Below are 5,639 nucleotides of genomic sequence, written 5' to 3' on the forward strand. Positions count from 1 at the left end.
GGTGGGGAGAGAAAGCTGGTGCCCTTACCATTTTCCAAATGTGGAAGGAAGAGTAGGAAAAAGAAAAAGCCTTCTTGAAAGCCCTAACCGTAGAAAACTCTTCATAGTCCATAATCTAGATCCAAGCAGTTTAGCCCTCCCTCCTTGGGTGGAGAGACAGAGGGAGCAGAACTGCTGGCCTGAGGTCTGATTGGTCAGGGGAAGGAGTGAGGGAAGAGGCAGAAAAAAGGCCCAGAGCCACCCTAAGGCTAACCTCCATCTCATAGTGAAGTTCGTGTCTTGGTGAGATTTTTGGTTCCCACAAAATATTTTTTTCAGCCCTATAGCAGTAGTTCTTTAGACTCCTGAGATGCAATTTTTCAAAAATTTTCCCCAGAATTACAGATTTAACCTCAAGGAGGATATCACTCATTTTCCCAATACTCACTGATGCTTAGTTTTTGAGGGGGAATAAAGAGGAAGTAAGATGACTCCTGTCCTTGAAGGAGCTTGTATTTTAGATATTGTCAAAAATAACTAGAATACAAACTAGAAAGTGCAAAGCACCTTATATATTCATAGTTCAAGGGCACTGAGAGTTTGGAGAAAATAACATTTTTTAGCAATAGCAAATTCCACTCTGAATTTTATAAAGTAATATAACAAGTTTTGGAGTGACCTTTTAGAAACTCCAAACAGAATTCATAGAATACTTCTTCTTTTGAAGAGGAAAAAAAAAATGCAGATAAGCAAATACGCACCTGCATGATTCAAATATTGATGCATCTGCTCCCAAGCTCTAAAACTAATTAGAAATTTGTTTCCTGTCTGCAATTAGCCTTTAAAAAGATGGGCATCCATTAACACGGTTTGATAGTATAATGACAAGCAATTAGTGATAAATTGTTCTATCCTGGAAAGAAATAACAATTGAAAGTAGATGACCTCTAAAGGAATTGAAAAATCACTTATTTTTTTTAACTTGCTAACTTAATTTTTAAAATTTGGCACAAAGAATTCAATTTAGGGATCGTCCTCTTTGGGTGTGGATAGAACTTGAAGAAAATAAAGTCCTTTTTCTTGCTTTCGCTCTTTCTAGTTACCTTTTCTCTACCCTTCCTCCCTCCTCATCCCACAAACTCTACATTTCCACTGTAATAGAAGAGAAAAATAGCAGGGTACTTTCAAGACAAGGAAGCTGAGAGAAATTCCCTACAAGATGGAATTAATCATACTTATTGGAGAGATTTAAACCATTGTTTGGAAGCTGCAGAAGGCAGTTATCATTTTAATATAAGGAAGAACTAACTTCTATAGGTTAGGATAGATCAAACATTCTTTTCTCAAATGTTTATAATTCCTCAATTTTATCAAATGTGGACTGAAAAATCCTTTCCTGGATGTTGTAGGGTTGATACGAGCATTCACTGAGTGCTGGTGAGGAGGTAGGCTAGCCGATGCATAAGACTTTGTCATGCACTGCATGAACTTCCCTCATTGAAATTATTTTCTTAACAAAGGAGTTTCCTGCATCATGCCTGTTGTCAGAAAGCTGTCCTAGCTGCACAATTGAATCCCTGCCACTGTTTTGAACTGAGCCATGCAGATAATCATGAACTGCACACACATGCCATTTAGGAAAAGAATGAAATTGAGACACAAAATTAGATGTAAGATGTTAAGTGGCATTAGGTCATTCCTTTTATGCCTGTTGCCTCCAGTGGATTGGAGGAGAACTGACTGTTTCAGAAAGATGGAGGTATCTGAAGTTTTAGAACAGGAACTTGATGTGATCCTGTTTAGTTAAATAGAATATGGTTAGAAGTCAGCCATCTTTTCTGCCTATGCACAAAATTCCCACAAATAGAACTTTATTGCTGATTTAAAAAATCCCTGTATACTCCCAACACAGTATTTTCCAAGACCATATGTCTGCTTAGGCCATGGGAGAAAGTAACTCAGATCTCTAGATATTATAGAAGATGCAGGGAATATTACACAGGTCAAGTGAGCAGATTTATTTGAAATAATAGCAACACCATTGTTGGACATGTCATGATGATGGCTACTGAAGATGCTACCATACAATGAGTGATAAACTCAATTTTAGGTTTAATGTTATTCAGTTTATTGACCTCCCTCCAATCAATTCCCCTCTGACATAGGTAGGTAGGCATCACTAACTTTCGTCAACCCTCTCTGGTGACACTACCCTTAAAACCTGTATGCCTCTTAAGACCAGAATATCAGATTGCAACCCAACATAGGCTATCTCTTGGGAATAATGTGATGTCTACCTTTGAGACCCTTACCTACCAGTGAGTGTACCCATTCTTCCTCATAGCTACCCAGCACCTAGGACCTCTTAACTTCCACATATGAAACCCATGATTTTCTTTAAAAAAATTTTTTTTAATGTTCATTTATTTTTGAAAGAGAGAAAGAGAGGCAGAGAGAGAGAGGGAGGTAGGGAGGGGCGGAGAGAGAGGGACACACAGAATCTGAAGCAGGCTCCAGGCTCTAAGCTGTCAGCACAGGGCCTCACGCAGGGCTGGAACTCTCAAACCAAGAAATCATGACTTGAACCAAAGTCGGGCTTAACCAACTGAGCCACCCAGGTGCCCTGAAACCCATGATTTTCTTTGCCAGCTAGAGTATTCTTGCCTAGGTAATCAAATCAGCTTAAGCAATAAAACAATTTGGTGGCTATCATCGTCAATCGTTCATGCCCTCATTTTTTTGTAACTGTTCTCACTACTGTTGCCTGAATCCAAGTTTTTAATACATTTCACCTAAACTATTACAGTTGTGTCCTACATGGTCATTCTACCGCCCCATTCATGTTTTCCTATAATAGACATTTATTCATTCATTCAACGTTTGAGTGCCTACTATATACTATATTGGAGGCAAAGCACATCATTGAATAATTTAAATTGCTGTCCTCAAATTGAAGGAGCTGTGTTTATTGGGAAAGTCTAGGCTATGGTATAGCATCAAATGGAACCACAGAGGTTGATAACATAGGTCTACTGTCTTGCTGTATACATCCCCGTAGGATGACTGTCACTCTGTGCCAGATCATATTCACAGTGGAGCAGCCTCTATATGGAAATTTGTCTGCTGGCATGGCATAAAAAATCAAAGTGTGAGAAAGCACAAACTGGTTCTCAAAATTTCTGCCTGCGAGTGACCTATATCATACCCTCTTATATTTCATTGGCCAAATCAAGTGGTTTAACACATCTAACTTCAAGGAGTAGGGAAATATACACCTCTTCTAGGCCAACAAGACAATGGATATCGTTTAAGAGTAAAGCAATCAATCACATGACTTTAACATTTAGAGCAGGAGTCAGCAAACTACAGACTACCCGTGGTTTGGTAAATAAAGCTTCACTAGGACACAACCACACCCATCATTTACATATGGTCAATAGCTGCGTTTGCACTACAATGGCAGAGTTGAGTGGTTAAGACTGAGACCATATGGTCAACTGAAATATTTATTCTCTAGTTCTTTACAGAAGATGTTTTCCTACCCTGATTTAGAAAAGCAGAAGGATACATGCATAAACATCTAAAATGCAATGTATCCACTCTCTTATTTCAGGATTACAGTCCTTTTATGGGAAGCAAGCAAAGTATACATTTAAATAAAAAATCAAGTGGAGATGTGCCTGAAGACCAATATTTTTTTTAAGCACTTTGGAACTGCAGAGGAAACATCTGATTGAAAAGATAAGGGAAGACTTTTGGAGGAAATTGTATTTGGAATAAGCCTTGAAAAAAAGGGTTTTCTTAAGGGTACCTTCCAGTGAAAAATATTGCAGACAGTAGGAAAGATTTGAACAAGGAAAATTTAAGGTATGTTCAAGGAATGGTGAATACTTGTTTATAATTAAATGCAGGTATTTGTGATGGATTATGGGAGATGATGCTGTCCCTGGAAACACAAAATACCATCTGGAATTTTAAAATTAGAACTATATTATTAGAAGATACAGCAAGGGTGTTGAAAGGCTTTGAATCTTGCCTTTGCCATGGAATAGTTGTGTGACCTACCTTGGGTCACCCTAACCAAACTATTTAACCTCTCTGAGCCTCAGATATCCCTACTTATGATGAGAATAGTTGGAACCTCATAGTTTTCTGAGGATTTAAATAATGGATGTACAATGTCTGTCTTGTGCCTGATACACAGCACATGCTCAATAATTGTAGCTATTATTATTTCTATTACTCTTTTTAAAAAATCTTTTAGAAGTTTGCTTATTTTGAGAGAGAGAAAGAGAGACACACACACACACACACAGAGAGAGAGAGAGAGAGAGAGAGAGAGAGAGAGAGAGAGAGCAGGGGAGGGACAGAGGGAGAGGGAGAGACAGAATCCCAAGCAGGCTCCACAGTGGAGCCCAATGCGGGGCTCGATCTCATCAACTGTGAGATCATGAACTGAGCCTAAACAAAGAGTCCAACCCTTAACCAGATGTGCCACCCTGGTGCTCCTACTGTTAACTCTTTTTAAGCCATTGTCAATCTGAATTGGCTTTTGCAGCCAGGCCCATTCCTAACATACACTTTATTGTCTCTGGGCCCCTTTCCATGCGGGGCTTCCTGACTGGGACAATCTGCTACTATTTGCCATCTGTGGATCTTTAACATCCATCTCAAATCATCTTTTCTCTATAAAGTCCTCAAAGTGGCTTCCCACAATTTTTTTTTTTTTTTTTGGCTTCACCTAATTGAAAATTATATCTCCTCCTCCCACAGTATTTGTAACATATTTCATTGTATTTTAGGTGTTAGGTATGTTTGGTCTACTTCAGACATCCATAAGATTCTTGAGAGAAGGGACTGTACCTTTGTCTTGTCAGAGTCTTTCTACATAACTTGATAGGCAGCATTCACTCATGGCAGGATGGTCTAGAAAATGTTTTCCTTATTTCATGCTGGGAAGCATCTAATTGATGAACTGTCTCGGGAAAGTTTTAGTTCTGCAGCTAAGTTGATCTTTATAAATAAGGAAAACTGTAAGGTCATAAGTTGGTCTAGTTGTTGACTTTTCTCTACATTTTGAAAGCAACTAAATTAAATTGTATTCCTTCTCTCTAGTGTATAGGAAGACAGTTTTAAAATCCCATTTATGAAATTCTCTGAACAAAAAGAAACTTCACCATTACTGTTTATTTTCTAAATATCTAATGAATGGCCTGGGACCTTCCTAAATTTCTGTTGTATCGAAGCCACTAATGAATGACAATGTTTAAAATGAAAAATCCAATGCACGTGGCTTAAAACCACAAGTTGCCCCTCTTCCTTTTGATAGGTCAGGTTTTTTAAAGCAGTGCTGTCACAGTAAGAGACTCATAGCCCCGACGCTGGATGGATGAGTCCCTGGAGTATGTAGGAAACCTTAGGGCCCTTATTCATGTTGTTTTTATTCCATCACTTAACAATCTCTCTTTTCAATGTTTAAAATATACATAATATATTTCTCTAGTATTTTATGTATAAGATTTCTAGATAAAAATTAATTATATATGCTCAAAATTTATTTACTGATGGGGTATAGAATTAAAAAAACCTGGAGGTCACTCATTTAAAAGAAAACAATATATAAATATATTATATACATAGTAAACAACAATATTTAGTTA

General features: G+C 37.8%; 1 long non-coding RNA gene across 1 annotated transcript in view; it reads left to right on the plus strand.

Moving 5' to 3' along the window:
* LOC122242045 overlaps positions 1-5,639 on the plus strand; it is an 89,473-nt gene that overhangs the window by 62,465 nt on the left and 21,369 nt on the right. The gene's annotated exons all lie outside the window — the stretch shown is intronic.

Source organism: Panthera tigris, chromosome C2 (assembly GCF_018350195.1).
Source record: "Panthera tigris isolate Pti1 chromosome C2, P.tigris_Pti1_mat1.1, whole genome shotgun sequence".
Taxonomy (NCBI): domain Eukaryota; kingdom Metazoa; phylum Chordata; class Mammalia; order Carnivora; family Felidae; genus Panthera; species Panthera tigris.